This window comes from Dasypus novemcinctus, chromosome 27 (assembly GCF_030445035.2).
Source record: "Dasypus novemcinctus isolate mDasNov1 chromosome 27, mDasNov1.1.hap2, whole genome shotgun sequence".
Classification (NCBI taxonomy): Eukaryota; Metazoa; Chordata; class Mammalia; order Cingulata; family Dasypodidae; genus Dasypus; species Dasypus novemcinctus.
The window spans coordinates 47,069,414-47,089,638 of record NC_080699.1 but is presented as its reverse complement, the minus strand read 5'-3'; positions in this window follow the sequence as shown (position 1 = coordinate 47,089,638).

Sequence of the window (20,225 nt, the reverse complement as noted above, 5' to 3'; positions counted from 1 at the left end):
TTTGAATCTCTTGCTCAATTTTTAAATGGGTTGTCTTTTTATTCTTGAGTTATAGGAATTCTTTATATATCTAGGATATTAATCCCCTATCAGATATATGGTTACCAAATATATTTCCCCAGTGGGTCGGCTCTCATTTCACTTTCTTGACAAACTCCTTTGAGGTGCAAAAGGCTTTAATTTTGAGGAGGTCCAATTTATCTATTTTTTCTTTTGTTGCTCATGCTTTGGGTGTGAAGTTCTTGAAGGCATTTCCTATTACAAGGTCCTGCAGATGCTTCCCTAAATTGTCTTCCAAATCTTTATGGTCTCGGTTCTTATATTTAGGTCTTTGGTCCATCTTTAGTTGATTTTTTAAATTAGGTGTAAGATGGTAACCCTCTTTCATTCTTGTGCATATAGATAGCCAATTCTCCAGCCACCATTTGTTGAAGAGGCCATTCTCTCCCAGTTGAGTGGGTTTGGTGGCCTTGTCGAATATCACATGACTGTATATAGGAGAATCTACATCAGAACTCTCAATTCAGTTCCATTGTTCTGTGTTTCTGTCCTTGTGCCAATGTCATGACATTTTCAGAAGTGTAGCTTTCCAGTATGTTTTGAAGTCAGGTTGTGTGATTACTTCTCTTTCCTTTTTTTTTTCAATATGTCTTTGGCTACTCAGGCCCTTTTCTTTTTCAAATAAATTTGATAGTTTTTCTAGTTCATTAAAAATGCTATGTTGATTTTTATTGTGTTTGGGTTGAATCTGTAAATCAGTTTGGGTAGGATAGACATCTTAATAATATTTAGTCTTCTTATCTATGAACAGGGAATATTCTTCCACTTATTTAAGTCTTTGGTTTCCTTGAACACTTATGTAGTTTTCTGTGTATAGGTCTTTTCCATCTTTATTTAAATTTACTCCTTGGTAATTGATTTTTTAAAATTTACTATTGTAAATGATATTTGTTTCTTGATTTCCTCCTATTTGCTCATTACAGGTGTACAGAAATGCTACCGAATTTTGTGCATTGAACTTATAACCTGTGACATTACTGAACTCATTTAAAAGTCCTAAAAGCTTTGTTGTAGATTTCTCAGAGCTTTCTATGTATAGATTAATATCATCGGTAAATAGTGAAAGTTTGACTTCTTCCTTTCCAATTTGGATGAATTTTATATCGGGTTCTTGTCTCAGTGCTCAAGCAAGTACTTCTAATACAATGTTAAATAGAAGGGATGATAGTGGGCATCTTTTTCTCGTTCCTAATCTTAGAGGGAAAGATTTTAGAATTTCACCATTGTAAATGATGATAGCTGTGGGTTTTCATATATACCCTTTATCATGCTCAGAAAGTTTCCTTCTATTCTGATCTTTTGCAGTGTTTTTATCAATAAAGGGTGCTGTATTTTGTCAAATGCTTTTCCTCCATCTATAGATATGATCATGTGAATTTTTCCTTATATCTGTTTATGTAGTATAATATGTTAATTGATTTTCTGATGTTGAACCATTCTTGCATACCAGCAATGAAACCCAATTGGTCATTGTGCATAATTCATTTACGGTGTTGTTGAATATGATTAGCTAGTATTTTGTTGAGGATTTTTACAGCTAGTTCAATAGAGAGATGGGTCTGTAATTTTTCTTTCTTGTGGTGACTTTGTTTGGTTTTGATTAGGGCAATGCTGGCATCATAGAATGAGTTAGGCAGTGTTCTTTCAGTTTTGAATTTTTGGAAGATTTTATTCAAGATTGGTATGAGTTCTTTCCAGAATGTTTGATAAAATTCAACTTGAAACCATCTGGCATGGGGCTCTTCTTAGTTGGGGATTTTTGAGGACTAACTCTATCTCTTTACTTGTGATTGGTTTGTTGAGATGATCAACTTCCTCTTTTGTCACTGTGCACTATTTATGTTTTTTAGGAAATTGTCCATTTCCTCTAAATTGTCCTTCTTATTGGCATATAGTTTTCCAAAATATCCTCTTATGATACTCTTTATTTCTGTAGGGTCAGTAGTGATATCCCCTTTCTCATTTCTTGCATTGTGTATTTGCCTTTTTATTTTTTCTTTGATAGTCTACCTAAGGGTTTGTCAATTTTCTTGATCTTCTCAAAAAACCAGCTCTTTGTTTATTTTTTCTAGCACTTTCTCATTTTCTATTTCATTTAGTTCTCCTCTAATCTTTTTTCTTTCTTTCTTTCTTCTTCATTTGGGATTAGTTTGTTCTTTTTTTTTTTTTTACTAATTCCTCCAATTGGAGTGTTAGGTCTTCAATTTTATGTCTTTCTTCTTTTTTGATGTATGAATTTATGATTATGAATTACTCTCTCAGTACAGCTTTTCCTGCATCCCATAAGTTTTGATATGTTTTGTTGTCATTTTCCTTTCTTTCAAGGTAGTTACTGATTTCTTTTGTGATTTCTTCCTTGACCGCCTGTTTGTCTAAAAGTGTGTTGTTTAACTTTCATACCAAATCTGGGTCTCTGTCCCTTGCAGGTTTCCAGCTTCATTCCTCTGTGGTCAGAGAAATTATTTTGTATGATTTATTTCTGAATTCATTGAGACATTCTCTGTGGCCTAGCATGTGGTCTATCTTGGAGAATGATCCATGTGCACTTAAGAAAAATGTATATCCTGTTGTATTTAGGTATAATGTTCTGTATATGTCTATTAGGTCCAGCTCCTCTAATATATTATTCAAAGTCTTTGTATCTTTATTGCTTCTCTATTGAGATGTTCTGTGCAATGGTGATACTGGTGTATTAAAGTCCACCACTATAATTGTAGAGCCATCTATTCCTTCACTTATTTTTTCTAGTTTTTGCTTCAGGTATTTGGAGGCACCCAGGGTAGGAGCATAAATGTTTATGATTGTTCTTTCTTCTTGAAAGATTATCCCTTTCTCTAATACATCGTGTTCATCTTTGTCTCTCACAATAGTTTTGCATTTATTGTTTCCTTGTAAGAGTGTTTTCCAGCTATTCACTTTCAACCTGCTTGAATCCCTGGGTCTAAGATGTGTTTCTTGTAGACAGCATATAATGGATCATATTTCTTTATCCATTCTTCCAATCTGTATCTCTTGACAGGTGAGTTGAATCCATTGACATTCAGTGTTATTACTCTCAAGGAATTACATACATTACCAATATTTTCCTTAGATTTGTGTTTGTCATATATATTTTTCTTTTTATCTTTTTAGTTGTTCTTACACTCTCCTGCAATTCTGTCTCTCCTGTTTTTTCCTTTTCTCCTGTAGAACCCCCTTTAGTAATTCTTGAAGGGGAGGTTTCTTGTTGGCATACTCTCTTTGTTTCTGTTTATCTGTGAATATTTTGAACTCTCCATTATTTTTTATTGGCATACTTTATTTTTTTGTCTTTACTTTTTAAATGTTACATTCAAAAAATATGAGGCCCCCATATACTCCCCACCCTCTCTCCCCACTCCTCCCATAACAACAACCTCCTCCATCATCATGGGACATTCATTGCAATTGGTGAATACATCTCTGAGCACTGCTGCATCTCATGGTCAGTGGTCCATATTATACTTTACCCTCTCCTCCAGTCCACCCAATGGGCCATGGGAGGACATACAATGTTTAGTAACTGTCCCTGCAGTACGACTCAGGACATCTCCAAGTCCTGAAAATGCCCCCACATCACATCTCTTCTTCCCTTCATTGTTTTTGAATGCCAGGTTTGCTGGATAGAATATTCTTGGTTAGAAATTTTTTTGACTATGTCATATGATGGCTTTCTTGCCTCCACAGTTTCAGATGAGAAATCAGCACTTAATCTTATGGAGTCCCCCTAGTATGTGATGGTTCTCTTTTCTCTTGTTGCTTTCAGTATTTTCTCTTTGTCTTGAGCATTGGATAATTTGACAAGTATATGTCTTGTGGTAGGGCTGTTGGGATTTATGCTGTTTGAAGTATATTGTGCTTCCTGTACATGTACATCCATCTCCCTCAATAGGTTTGGGCCATTATTTTCAGCCATTATTTCCTCCAACATCCCTTCTGTCCCCTTTCCCTTCTCTTCTCCTACTGGGATGCTTATAATGCATATGTGTGTTTTGCATTGTCATTCAGGTCCCTAACTCCTTGCTGGATATTTTCTATCTTTTTATCAATCAAATCTAGTGTTTGATTTCAGATCTACTATCTTTTACATCTTTTAATTCTTTCCTTTGCCTCTTCAAATCTGTTGTTATTTGTTATTTGCTGAGAGTGTATGTTTGATTTCTTGGAATGTGCTGTTCATCACCATCATACCCATTATCTTTTTTGTGTATTTTTATGATTTCTTCTGTATGCTCTCCAAGAGTTTTCTTAATATCCTTAATCTCTTCCTTCACTTCATTAAATTGGCCTATGATATATATTTTGAGAGCTTTGATTAAGTGTTCAATATTCTACTCTTCTTCCTGAATTTTCATTTGTTCATTGGATTGGGCCATGTTTTCCTGATTAATGGTATGATTTGTTATTTTTTGTTGCTGACTGGTCATCATTTTACTTGATGGGTTTATTCATTTGACTGGCTTCTCCCTCTAATCTCAGGGCTTATTTAGGTGTTATTTTGTTTGCATGTAAAGTCTTCTCTTTGACACTTTGCTCTTATTCTATTTTCTTGTTGTCTAAGTTCCCTTGAAGGAAAATATTAGGGCCAGGGAAAGCAAAAGAGGTAAGAAAAGAAAAAGTATAATAGTAGTATTGATAGTAAAAATTAGCAGAAGAACCATGTGAGATCTAGGAAAATGGACATTATAATCAAGTAAGCTGTGTAGAGTCAGAACAGTTAAAAACTGGAGTAACTACAATGACATGATAAACTGAATATGGGGAAGAATATAGTGTGAATTAAAAGACCAATGTGGTAAGAAGAGAGGGAAAGAGAAAAGAAAGGACAATAACATAAAGAGTGAATAAAAGATAGGAAACAGAATAGAGGTGTTAGAAATTAAAAGTCACAAAAATTGGGGCCTACACAAAGATATGTGGAATGTATGAGAAACAATAGATGATGGTAGATAGAAAGATGTAAAGGAAAGGAGATACTGTTAGTAGCCAAAATCAGTACACAAAGAAAAGAGGAAATCAAGGATAAGGAAGCACAGCAAATAAGAAACACTGCCTGCAGCACCTAATAGGAAAAAAAGAAAAAGGAGGAAAAAAAGGGAGGATATGGGGGTATAAAGAGGAAGGGAAGACAAGAATAAAAACCAACAATAAGACCACACAAGGCCTCAAACAAGGAATCCTCTTTGCTATTGAATAAACTGCTTTGGAGTCAATCCTTCCCCCGTTGCTCACTTCCTCACTTCTGACTCTCCCAGGGCAACAGGAAGGCTATGTAAGGGCTCCCTTGGAGATTCAAATGGGTCTCTGGTGAACCAACTCACCACAGAAAATAATGATGCTTAATTTCTTGAGAGAGCTCACCCATACCTTGCCAGGAACAATAAATATGCTATTGGAAGCTTACAACATATGTTCTACTGTCCCCCACTTTTAGGTGTGCTATGGAGGACTAGCCAATTGTCTGACTTCACCTTCTCCCAGACCAAGCTTCCCTATCGCAGAGCTTTTAGTTAGATCGGGCTCTCTCAGAAGATTCACCTCTCTGCTCTTCCTAACCTCTCCCCAAACCAGCTGGCATGCTCCTCCAAGCTTGAATAAAAAAGGGGGGACCAGACAATTGAACCTGCACTCCTCAGTCCCCTCTGCACCCCTCACCAGAAACCTCCCACTTGTGGAGTTTGTTTGAGACCAGAGGGCTAGGTTAATGCTGGAGTTTGGGGAATGCTGGGTTCTGAGAATGTGGGCTGGAGGTAGGTTGGTTTGGGGAACGTGGCTTACAAGGAATATAGGATTCAGGAAACATGAAATTCAGGGAATACACGTTCAGGGATCGTGTGTTTGGAGAAAAAGGGACTCAGAAACATCACCATGTGACAAGTGGCGTTCAGAGAATGCTGTGGCTATCAGCCCTAAGGGAAGAGTTTAGCCTTCCCACAGCTTCAGGGTCCAGTGTCAGAAACCCACAGTTTTACCTTGAGCAAGCTCTCCTTTTGTCGCTGTCTCTCCAGATTGATGTCCAGATACTCCCTGCTTTCTTGGTTCCTAAAATTGTTCACTTGGGCAGCATTCCATCCCCACTCAGCTGTTCAGGAGAGATGATAAGGGTGCACTCACTCAGATGTCATCTTCTCTCACCTCTGACCTTTATTGAATTAATTTTTGTATGAAGTGTGAAATAGGGGACCTCTTTCTTTTTGGGATATGAATATTCAGTTGACCAAGCAACATTTGTTGACTAGAGTGTTCTCTCCCAGGTGGGAGAGCTTGACAGCTTTGTGAAAAATCCATTGACTGTAGGTGTGAGGGTCTATTTCTGAATTCTCAGTTTAGTTCTTCTGGCCAATACTTCCATTTTTATGCCGGTACCATGCTGTTTTTACCACTGTGGCTAAGTAGTATGCTTAAAAGTCAGGATACAAGAGTCCTCCAACTTCATTCTTTTTTAAAATGTACTTTTGGCTATTCTAGGCCCCTTACCACTTCAAAGAAATTTGAAATTTTGCTTTTCTATTTCTGCAAAAATAGGCTCTTGAATTTTTTATTGGTATTGTATTGAATTTGTAAATCCATGAGATTTAATCTTCCAATCTATGAAGATTGAATGCCCTTCCATTTATTTAAGTCTCCTTTGGTTTCCCTTAGCAATGTTTTGTAGTTTTCTGAGTACAGGGCTTTTGTGTACTTGATTAAGTTTATTCCCAAATATTTGATTATTTTTATTGCTATTATAAATTGAATTTTTTTCCTATTTCATGCTCAGATTGCTCATCAGTAATGTATAGAAATGGTATTGATTTTGCATGTTAATCTTGGATCTTGATACTTTGCTAAACTCATCTATTAGTTCTAGTAGCTTTGTTGTGGATTTTTCTGGGTTTTCTCAATATAGGATTAGATATCATGATGATATTATCAGAAAATAGTGGAAGTTTTACTTCTTCCTTTCCTATTTGGATGCCTTTTATTTCTTTATCTAGCTGAAGCCCTAGTTGGAACTACTAGCATAATATTGAATAACCATGGTGACACTGGGCATCCTTACCTTGTTCCTGATCTTAGTAAGAATGCTTTCAATATGTCATTGAGTACAATGCTAGCAGTGGATTTTTCATATATGCATTTTACCATATTGAGAAATATTCCTTCTATTCATATCTTTTGAAATGTTTATATCAGAAAATGATCCTGTATTTTGTTGCATGTTTTTCTGCATCAATCAAGAGGACCATGTGATTTTTCAACTTCAATTTATTAAGGTGGTTTATTACACTAACTGATCTTCTTGTGTTGAACCACATTTGCCTATCTCAGATAAAGTACACTTGATTGCCATGTATAATTTTTTAAATGTAGATTTGGATTCATTTTGCATTATTTTTAAGGACTTTTGTGTCTATGTTTATTATAGATATTGGTCTGTAATTTTCTGTTTTTGAATCTTTATATGGTTTTTTATTAGGGAGATGTTGAATTAATAGAATGACTGTGGAAACATTTGATCCTGTTTAAGTTTTTGGAAGAAATTTAGGAAGATTGGTATTAGTCATTGAATGATTGGTAGAATTAGGTGTGAAGCCCTCTGTTCCTGGGTTTTTCATCTTTAGCAAGTTTTTTGGTGACTGTTTCAATCTCTTTACTTGCAACTGTTGATGTCTTGTATTTTTTCTTGAGTCAGTGTGTCTTGTCTGTTCCTAGGAATTTTTCCCTCTCATCTACATTGTTTAGATTTTTTGCATACATTTGTTCATAGTATTCTATGAACTTTCTTATTTCGGTGGGGCCAGTGGTAATACCCCCATTCTCATTTTTTATTTTATTTATTCACATCTCTTCTTTTTTTCCCTTTGTCACTCTAGCTAAGGGATGTCAACATTATTGATCACTTACTTTTTATTTATTGAAATTTTGGTTTTGTCAGTTCTCTCTATCATTTTATTGTTCTTGAATTCATGCACTTCTTCCCTGGACTTTACTTTTTAAAATTTATTTTTCTTAAATGAAAGTTAATAGATCACAAGGAATGTTACATTAAAAAAACATAAAAAAACAAAAAAACATGAGGTTCCCATATAACTCACTCTCCACCTCCCACCACATTATTTTTGTAAATTGTATTTTTGAAGATATATACATTAGAAAAATATTACATTAAAAATACAAGAGGTTCTCATATACTCCCCATCCCCCCATCCCACACTTCCCATACCAACAACCTCCTTCATCATTGTGGCACACTCATTGCAATCAGTGAACACATTTTGGGGCACTGCTGCACTACACAGATAACAGTTTAACCTGTAGTTCACACTCCCACTGAGTATATTCAGTGGGTTATGGCAGGATCCTGGTCTTTACTTTTTGTTTTCTTCCACTTGGCTTGAGATTAGTTTGTTTTTCTTTTTTAAGTTCCTCCAGGTCTTGCATTAGATCTCCAAAGTTAGCTTTATCTTTTTTTAATCTAAATATTGAGGGCTATAACTTTCCTCACAGCACTGTCTTTGCAGTGTCTCTTAGGTTTTGATATATTTTCACATTTTCATTCATCTCAAGATATTTACTGAAATCTTTTGCAATTTCTTCTGTGACTCATTGATTATTTGAGTGTGTTGTTTAATCTCCATATATTTTTAAATTTTACCTTTTTCATTCATTATTGATTTATAGCTTCATTTTGTTAAGATCAGAAAAAGTTTTGTAAGATTTTGTTTTTTTAAAAAATATTGAAATCTATCTTGTGAACCAACATATGTCCTATCCTGGAAAAAGATCCAGGAGTGCTTGTAAAGTATATATATACTACTGTTTTCAGGTTGAATGCTTTACAAATTTCTGCTAGGTCTAGTTCATTTATCATATTATTCATTTACCATATTTCTGTGGTTATCCTCTGTCCCAATGTTTATAAATTATTGTGAGTGGTGTTTTGAAGTGTTCCACTATTATCGTGGTGACATCTCTTTTTCCTCTCAGTTTTGCCAGTGAGAGCCTCATGCATCTTGAAGCACTCAGGTTAGATGCATATTTATTATACTTATTTCTTCTTAGTGAATTGAATCATTTATGAATATATGATGGCCTCCATCCTTTATAACGGTTTTGCAATTAAAATCCATTTTTACCAATTTTAGTATTGGTACAACAGTTTTTCCATTGCTATTTGCATGGAATAACTTTTTTCCAACCTTTCACTTACAATTTGGTTGTGACCTTACATCTGAGGTGAGTCTCCTGTAGACAGCATATTGGTGTCTCATTTTTAAAATCCATTCTATCAATCTATGTCTTTTGATTGGAAATCCAAGACATTAATTTGCAATGTTAATAATGTGAAGCCAAATTATTGCTTACTTCATCCATTTTATCCTTCGACTTTCCACTGTCACATCTTACTATTGTCTGTCTTTTTACCTTTAATTTACCCTTTCTAATAATCTTCTTTTCTATACTATTTTCCAAGATTCTCACACTTTCCTTTTCCTTTCAGGCTGCAATACCCTCTTTAGTATCTTTTGTAATTATGGTCATTTGATAACATGCTTTCTCAAATTTGTTTGTCTATAAAGAGTTTAAACTCATTTTTGAATAACACTTTCACTGGATACAGAATAGTTTACTGGCAATTTTTCTCTTTCTGTACCTTAACTACCTCATACCACTTTCTTCTAGTCTCCATGGTTTCTGGTGAAAGGATGGCACTTAATCTAAATGAAGTTCCCTTGTATGTAATAATTTGGTTTACTTTTTTTCCTTTTGGAATCTTCTCTTTACCTCTGATATTTGTCAATTAAAATTGTACATGTTTCAGAGTGGGTTTATTTGGATTTATTGTTTGTTGTGTGATGACCTTCTTGAATCTTGATGTTTATATCTTTCATAAGGTTTGAGAAGTTTTCAATCATTATATCCTCAAATATTTTTGGCCCCTTTTCATTCTCTTCTCCTTCTGGGGCACAAATTTTACATATGCTTTTGTGTTTTGCATTGTCATTTAACTCACTGAGAACCTGCTCATTTTTCCAATTATTTTCTCTTTTTGTTCTCTTGTTTTTACCATTTTGGATGATCTGTCCTCAAAATCACTAATTCTGTCTTTGAGCAATTAAAAGCTGCTATTGTGTGCCTCTAATATATTTTTAAAATTATACTTTTTTAGAAAAGTTGTGAACTTACAAAAAATCAAGCATATGTGTGGAATTCCCATACAACACCCCTCCACCAACTCATTATATTGTTATGGAATATTTGTTACAGATTATGAGAAATTATCATCAGACTATTACCACTAGCTATGGTCTATAGCTTACATTTGGTATGTTTTTCCATACCTCCCATTAACACAGTACATGTTTGGCATTGATGCAACAATATTGCTGTTAACTATAGCCAAGGTTACAATAATTTTATTTTCCCTATACCTCTCCATATTCTTAACACCTTGCAATAATGATGTCATTTGTTCTAGTTCATAGAATAACATTCTTTCATTTATACTATCAACCTAAGTTTACTTCTACACCTATAATATATTTTAAATATCATCTATCATGTCTTTATTCCCATAAGTTCTGCTAATTTTATTTGGAGACTTTCAAATTGTTCTTTATGCTCACCCAGTGCCTTCTTAATATACTTTACATCTTTAGTCATAATTTCCTTCAATTCTTTGAATGGATTTATGAGATTTTTGAGATTATTATTACTTGTCTTAAATACTATATCTTATCAGGATATTTTTTTAGTTCCTTTGGCTGGACTATCTCCTGTTTCTTGTATGGTTTCTGAGCCTTTGCTGATGTCTATACATCTGAATATGTTGGTGAATTTACTCTGATGATCAATTTCTCTCTCTTGCTTGTTTCCCTTCCCCACACAGGTCTTCCTTGATATGTGACTCAATTTATCCTAAGTCAAAAATTGCCCAGCTACTGCAGGATTATATCAACATGTGATTGTTATTTTAGGTTCTTTATCTCTCTGTCCCTCACCCTCCTAGGAGTTGTGCAACACTGTCCTGGTCTGCTAACCCCCAAAGTAGGTCTCTGCTCAGCTTTTTTCCATTTCTCCATTGTTTTTATAGAAGAGTTGCTCCCTCCTGCCTATTTCAATGCCATCTGCCAAGAACTCCCAGCTGTGTAACATAATTTAAAGTCAAGAAGTGTGATTCTGTAAATATAGTTCTTAATTTTCAATAAGTTTGTGGCTACTTAAGACTCTTTAACTTCCAAATAAATTTGGTAATTGTTTTTTTTCCATTCTGCAAAGTAGATTATCAGAATTTTGTTTGGGATTGCATTGAACTTGTAAAACACTTTGGGTTGAATTGAAACCTTAACTATATACAGCTTAATGATATTTAGTCTTCCAATCTATGACTATGGAATGCCCTTAAATTTATTTAGGTCCTCTTTGATTTCTTTTAGCAATGTTTTGTAATTTTCTGCATACAAGGACTTGGTTAAGTTTATTCCTAAATATTTGGTTATTTTAGTTGCTACAGTAAATGGAAATTTTTTATTCCTTCCTCAAATTTCTCATTCCTAGTGCATAGAAATACTAATGACTTTTTAGTATTGTTCTGGTACTCTGTCACATTCTTTAATTCATTTGTTAGCTCTAGTGGTTTTGCTGTAGAGTATAGCATAATATATTCAAATATATTTACAAATCATGCCAAATGCAAATAGTAAAAGTTTTTCTTCCTTTCCAATCGGATGCCTTTTATTTTTTATTCTTGTTTAATTGCTCTAAAATTTATATCACAATGTTGAATAACAGTGGTAACAGTAGGAATTCTTCTCTTATTCTATAACTTAGAGGGGAAACAAAGTTTTTCAATATTGAGAATTACATTTGTTGTTTGTTTATCAAATATGCCCTTTATGATATTGAGGAAGTTTCCTACTACTCCTATTTTTATAAGTGTTTTTATCTAGAATGCAGGAGTGTGTCAAATGATTTTTCTGCATCTGTCCAGATGATCATGTGTTGTTGTTTTTTTTTTTACCTTCTGTGAGTTAAGGTGTTATTTTACATTAAAAGGTTTTATTATATTGAAAAACCCCTGCTTGCCTGGAGAACACTTGATCATGGTTGCATCTGCTTTGGCTGTCTCTGGGATCATGCTGAGACATGTGTAAGTGTGACCCTCTGATGACCTCCTGATTCATTTTGAAGTCTCTTAGCCATATAATCTCATTTGTCTTCTCCATTTCCTCCTTTTACTCAAGGTCTTTTTCTAGTTGCATCAACAGCCTTGGTACCAGGAAGGTTCATCCCCAGGAGGAATGTCCCATGCTGGGGGCCAAGATAATGCATTTACCTGCTGAGTTTGACTTAGAGAGTGGCCACATTTGAGCAACATGGAGGCTCTCAGGAAGTAACTCTTAGGTACCCTGCAACACTAGGCCTAGTTGAAATTTTAAGCACACAGGCTCATAAGCATAGTGATCAGAATCAAGGGCCCATCATTGGACCATCCTTCTTCACTGGTCTTTGTCCTTTCATTTGGGGGATTGCTGCTATTCCATTGAGGAATGTGACAGAGTTCCCCAGCATGGGAACTCAACCCTCCCCCAGTTGTCCTGTGTACCAATGAACATCTGAACATACCTTATATACCTTATATGCATGCCCTAGAGAACTCCCTCCCACCTATGCATCCCCCATCAATGACACCCCACACCAGTACTCCTCCCATGCTATAGTTGAACCCCTCTGTGATCCAAAACTTCCTCAAAAATGAAGTCTAATATATTGCCAAAATCAATTAGTAGGAAAATGAAATAGTATTGACAGGTGTAAAGATTAGAAATAGAATACATAATAATTTAGAAAAACGAAAATAAAGTAAAAATAAATTGAGGTATTAAAAATGAAAAATATCATAAAACTTTGTTTTTGACATTTTATCTTTCATCACAGTAATAGGTGTTGACTTGCATGTACAGTGGCAAGGTGATCTCCTCCATTTCTTCCTTAGTTTCTAATTTTTATTTTTTTCTTCTATTTTATTAAAATTTTGTCTTCTAAAAGACAAAATTTTTATTTTTAATTTTGTCTTCTAAAAAGTTTTAGATCACATATACAATATAAGGGACTCCCATATATTCAACATCAAACCCTTTTCCCACTTCCCCAGTGTGGTGGTTAGGCTATTGTGTCAACTAAGCCAGGTGATTGTACCCAGTTATTTGGTCAAGCAAGCACCGGGCTGTTATGCAAGGGCATTTATGGACTTTAGTCACCATTGGCTTTACTGCAGTGGTAAATCACAGAGAGATAGTTATAATTACATCAATCAGGGAGATTGCCATCAGCAGTAAGTGACGCTTAACCCCAGTCAGTTGAATGCCTTAAAAGGGGAAGTGATTCTAACATTGGGAGAAAATTTTCCAGTTCACCTTTGGACAGCCAACATCTCCCAGAACTCATCAAGAACCTTCACTGGCCTTTCGTTACTGTCCCTGGTGCAGCCTGCCTGCAGAACACGGACTTGTGCATTCTCAAAGTCACATGAGAGACTCTAATAAAATCACAGCATATTATTGATGGATATGTCTTGTTGATTATGTTTCCCTAGGGATTCCTGACTAATACATTGAGTGTCTCCATTAGGAGCCTCTGCTTGGGCCTCAGCTGAGAACTCCTTATTAGAGGGTGTGAGGGAGAACCTGAGGTTACTCTCTCTCTCCTTTTCAGTACTCAGTATATTAAATTCCTATTCCTTGGGTCCCTACAACTGCAGGAGTCTTTTGTCAAGCACTCCCTCAGCAATGAGCTGATCCCCATGTCTATGCTGATCCATCTGTCCCTCCCCCAGTGGCAGCTTTCTACAGCATAATGACATATGGTTAAATCTATGTCTTTCCTGTTTACCCTCTTGCTTAAATTATCACAGTAAATGACTGAAGGCCCCACTTGTTACTACCATTTTGGCTTTGAGTGTTTAAATCAGCTACTTTTGACACCTGGCAGCTGAACTCAGATCCTAATAAAGTTGGCACAGGGAGCAGGGTAAGCAATTTAGCACAATGCTGTTCTGGAAAACCAGAAGATGCTATGGGGCACCTGTGGGAGGAAGTGGTGGACTCTGTGGGACCCTTTGAAGGGATGCTAGTGGATACTGGGGCATTTCTCCAGCCATACCAGTGGTGTAGAAATGCTATGAGGGACAAGTGACATTCTTGGAGAATACTCATGGAGTGGGAATATCAGTTTTGGGTTGCAAGGGGGAACTGGTCATGACTCCCTGGCAGTATGTTATGATGGGTCAGATTATTTACTCAAAAGAGAGATTTGAGAAAGGCTATTGAAGGAGTTCAATAAGGACCCCAACCAGTGGAACCACAGAAAGTTTGGGAACCCATTAGCTGAGCAACTGTAAGCAGGTCCCTGGCCCTGGTAGATGTATTACACAAAAAGCTTTTTAAAACATCAATTATTAAAATTCTGTTAAAATTAGTAAGGAAGGGCTTCACTTTGGGGTTATGTTACAGCCTCTCCCCCCATGAGAGTGCTCTAAGAGTGACCAGGACCAAGACAGCAATGGTGATTGCTGCAGAGGAGGAAGGGGTGATCCAACTCCACATTGTCCCACATTGATGAGGGCTCATTCTACACACATTTGAGTCACAGTCACATCAAGGCTGACTGCAGTGGCAGAGTGTCTCTGTTATGGTGTTGTCAGGGGGCCAGAAGCCCACTTGCCCCAAGTCATACATACCCAGCTCCATGGTGGGGCAATGGCGTGGCCTCTGTGTGTGTGTCCAGATGCCACAATAGAGTTTTCCAAGACATAACTTCAGAGAGAGAGCAAACTTAAGCGACAACATATCCCCACAATCACTACCTTTGCTAAGCTGCTTCCAGCTCAGGAGCAATGTCATTGACAGCAGGACAGATACCCAGGCTGCCTGGCCACAGATTTCCAGTTACTGTCTCTCCTTCCAGGGAAGACTGGGAAAGTGCTGTTCAGTTGGTTTCTCTCCTCCCTCTGTCCCCATCCCCTAAAAACTCACTGCCCACTGTGTTCTACATATGGTGTCCTCTGTGACTGACAGAGGGACTGTTCCCTTCACCTCTACCTAGGAGCTTTGGGATAGGAAGAGAGTCCCGAGGCTTTCTATAGGAATCTTTCCAATGAGGGCCATATTAAGACTAAGAAAGACTGTATGAAGCATACTCTATTAAAATGAAAGATCTGTACAGGCAACACACAATGGGCATTCATTATGAAAAATAAATGATTTTTCTATTTAATGGTCACTGAAACTAGGGTTCCAGGGATAAAGCAGCATTTTAAGCCAGAAAGACAGTTACAGATGCAAATCTTTACTATGAAATTTCCAGGCTAATTCTTTTAAAATTGGCTCACTCCATTAATTCACAATTTCAAGAACTATGGAATTATTTTCTCTGATGTAACAGATAAATGTGCATGGACCTAATCTTCTGGAAGAAGTTTGCACCTTGTTAACTGCTCAATATTTGAGATTCTTCCCCTGTGAGCTGTTGGCCCTACTGAATACGTAGTACATAACCAAGTGACAGGTGAATATAGGACCAGAAGTAACTTCATGGGCTGGGTTTTACTAATTCATTAATTCACTAGTGGATTGTGTGTTTCTTGTTTGGACAGATTTAAACCTTGAATTTCCTAATCTCTAAAATGATGGGAGAGGGCAGGGTTTTCTAAACAGGGACAGGCGGATCAACTAGACCTGAAGCTAGGATTGTTAGCAAGAAGTGAAAAATACGGACTTAAGAGGACATATAAATGCTCGAGAGATGAACAGTAGTTCCCAAGTTCCTGTGACAAACAATTGAAATATAATCAGTTTCTATCAGATTATCTATTTGAGATTCAGAAATCATTTCTTCATTTTTTAATGAAATGCACACTTCTATATGTTATATGTCCCCCTTAAAAGCTTCCATAGAGTTTTAGTCTAAGGTGAATGTAATTTTTCTTATCATGATGTAGATACCATCAAAATAATAGTAAGGAAAAATGAATTCATGCATATAATTGATAAACATAATAGGAAGATACTCATCAGTGGACTTGGTATATTTAAAATCAACAGAAGAAAGTTGGTGTCCAATGAATGGACAAGGAAGCCTTAGGTGATAGTAGGTATGGAAGCAGGCTGAGGGACAGATGGTTTTGGATGCCTTAAAAATCAAAGCCTATTTGATTTTATATTCCCATATAGCCTATGGGAAAGGGTAAGAACATTGTGGATTTGCACGGAGAAAATAAAATCCTCTAATTTACAATTGTGAATAAACATCTCAATAATGCACACCATTGGCAGAAATGAAGATTTTGGATGAGAATAAACAAAGAAATAATATAAAGAAATGGCCAAAGTATGCTAAAAACTACATGGGAAAGTATGACATTTTAAGATGTCTAATTAATATATTTCAAAGAGATAAAGGATAATTTTACATCTGCATTGTGCCATGATAAATATATATTACAGACTAAAGAGAAAAAAAAACATTAGAGGATATTACATATGTATACAGAATTTCTTTAATTAGAAGTTCATTTCATATGTTTGAAGAAACAGTTCAGAATGTTTCTCTTGGGAAACAGAAGTGGCTCAACCAATTGGGCTCCTGTCTACCATATAGGAGGTCTAGGGTTTGATGTCCAGGGCCTCCTGGTAAAGGCAAGCTGGCCCATGCAGTGAGCTGCATGTGGAGCCCATGTGGGAATGCCACCCCGCACAGGAGTATTGCCCTGTGTGGGAGTGCTGCCCAGTGTGGGAAAGCCACCTGTGCAGGAGTGCCAGCCAACACGGAGAGCTGGCATAGCAAGATGATGCAACAAGAGACATAGAGGATAGAAAATAAAAAGACAGAGCAGAATAGGGAGTTGAAGTGGCACAAGAGAGTAATTGCCTCTCTCCCACTCCAGAAGGTCCCAGGATCGGTTCCTGGAGCCACCTAATGAAAATACAAGCAGAAAGAGAAAAACACACAGTGAATGGACAGAGAGCTGACAATAGGGGGAATGGGGGTGGATAAATAAACAAACCTTAAAAAATTAATATAATAATAATAATTACATTGAAAATATGGACAAAATAAATGATCATACTATTCTTGACATAAAAATAAAATTGGAGATTAAATATTACATAAATAAAATCCATAGAAAAAAATTTCAGGAATAGAAAACTTAAGTTTTCTGTTTAAGGTACTAGCATACTACATGCTAGGCACATTAATTAAAACACACACTTAGAAATATTAAGAAATACATCAAATAAAATAATACATAATATCAAGAATATGAAAGAAATAGAATCTGAGGACTGTTCGATTTTTATCAGGAGCCACTGTGAAATATTATTCAATACATCTAGATAGTCAAATATCTGGAGAGAATTAACTTTGACAGAAATTATACATGTAAGTATAAACATAAATATAAATAATACATGATGAGATATAAAGACATATTCACACATAGAATGATTCAGAAAGGGGATAGCTAATCTTCATAAGGTTGTTACTTGAGTATGAAATCATTGATGCCTTAACCCACAAACCAGCTAGGAAGAGAACTCAGGCAGGAACAATTAAATTTTACAAAGTAACATGATGCTGTCCTCACTTGTCAAAACATTGACAATATAAGTATATATTTCAGATATTAGACGTAAGTAAACAAAGTTCAGATTTTTCTTAGTATTATTTTTCTCAATGTTGATAATTGCAATCTTTTTGTTGTTTTTTGGTTTTATTTTATTTTTTGTTGTCTTTTTTTTTTAAAGATGAATCAATCTCATAAAATGTTACATTATAAAACATAAGAGGGGACACGCACTTGGCCCAGTGGTTAGGGTGTCCGTCTACCACATGGGAGGTCTATGGTTCAAACCCCAGGCCTCCTTGACCCATGTGCAGCTGGCCCATGCATAGTGCTGATGCATGCAGAGAGTGCCCTGCCACGCAGGGGTGTCCCACATGTAGGGGAGCTCCACGGGCAAGGAGTGCACCCTGGAAGGAGAACCGCCCAGCACAAAAGAAAGTGCAGCCTGCCCAGGAATGATGCCACACACACGGAGAGCTGACATGACAAGATGACACAACAAAAAGAGACACAGATTCCCATGCCACTGAAAACAACAGAAGCAAAGAACATGCAGCAAATAGACATAGAGAACAGACAACTGGGGCAGGGGGAGGGGAGAGAAATAGATAAGCCTTTAAAAAAAACTTAAGGGGTTCCCATATACCTCACACCCCAACCGTCCCCACTCCTCCCACATCAACATTCCCTTTCATCAGTAAGGCACATTCATTGCATTTGGTGAATGCACCCTGGAGCACTGCCAAACCACATGGACCATAGTTTACATTGTAGTTCACACTCTCCCCCAGTCCATCCAGTGGGTTAAGGCAGGATATACAATATCCTGGCCATATGTCCCTGCAATATAATACTTGATAATTCCAAGTCTCAAAAATGCCCTTTATCACAACTCTTCCTCTCTTTCTTTGCCCTCAGCAACTCCTATTGTCACAATCTCCACATCAGTGATACAATTTCTTCCATTGCTAGAGTCACAATAGTTCTATAGTAGAATACCAGTAAGTCCACTCTAATCCATATTATATTCCTCCATCCTATGGACCCTTGGATGGAGATGCCCACTCCACCTCTAAATCGAGAAGAGACTTAGATCCCACATGGCTGATGGATGTAAATCTGCTTGCAGTTGTAGACACTCTCAGTTCCCTGGTGTGGTGGCTGATCATTCTCACCTCTCTGTTACTAACCTGGGTAAGACCAACAAACTGGATAGTAAATGTTGCAACTCTGCTGAGGCTCAGGGCCCAGCTGGCACATGGACAGTCCACAGATTCAAGTCTCCTGATCATATGCGAACCTCAGCATCAATCACAGGTTCAGTAGAAGTGACAGAAAAGGCATGTATAGAGAGGTCACATCTGAGTCGAACTCCATCACAATCAGGAGCACAAATTCCAAAGTAGGGCCCACTGGCAAAGCAATGAGCTTCAGAGCCATCTCTCATGATCATAGAACCTGTCTGTCTCTGTAGCCCTCAGGAGCACAAGTACCTGGGGTTGTATCTACTTTGGCTGCCTCTAGGGTCCTGCTGAGATGTGCCTAAGCATGACCCTCTGATGACCTCCTGACACATTTTGCAGTCTCTTAGCCATATAAACTCATTTGTGTTTACCATTTCCCCTTTTATTCAAGATCTTTTTCTAGTTGCATCACCAGTGGTGATGTTAGTAATCCCTCAGGGCCAGGAAAGCTCAAGCTCAGGAGTTATGTCCCATGCTGGAGGGAAGGTAATACATTTACATGCTGAGTTTGGCTTAGAGAGTGGCCACATTTGGACAACATGGAGGCTCTCAGAAGGTAACTCTTAGGCACCCTGCAGCACTAGGCCTAGTTGAAATTTCAAGTACACAGGCTCATAAGCATAGTCATCAGTATCAAAGGCCCATCATTGGACCATCCTTCACTTGTCTTTGCCCTTGCACTTAGGGATTGTTGCTGTTCCATTGGGGAATGTGATAGAGCTCCCCCAGACAGGAACTCAGCACTCCCTCAGTTATCATGTGTAACTCTATCCACTATGACAATACCCAATGAACATCCAAACATATCTATATGCCCTATATGCATGCCTGGAGAACTCCCTCCTACCCATGCATCCCCAAACTAGAACCAGTTCTAGAACACCAGTTCTTCCCTGCCATAGTTGAACCCCTCTGCAATAGCAATTTATTTTTTCCTACGATTATTACTTTTGATGAAAGAAAGTCTGAGTTCATCATCAACTTCTTGCTTCTATATTGAATAACCCATACTGAGCCGAAATGAGACTTTGTATATTGTACAGCTTGCAGCTGAATATAAGTGAGCTTAAGTTTCTACAAAGTACACATTTTCTAAATAGGATCCTGGAGTTAAAAAGGAAGCCATTAAAGAATTGAATTCTTAGAAATAAAGGGGCTAATATTCTTAGACTATCAGAATGCTGGTTAATAAGCATTTAGGAATCAGAAAAAAAGCCTTTCATGCTTGAGAGTATAACATTTATTTCTTACTTATGGGACAAGTGAATCACATACTATTAGCAAGACCGGTGTTC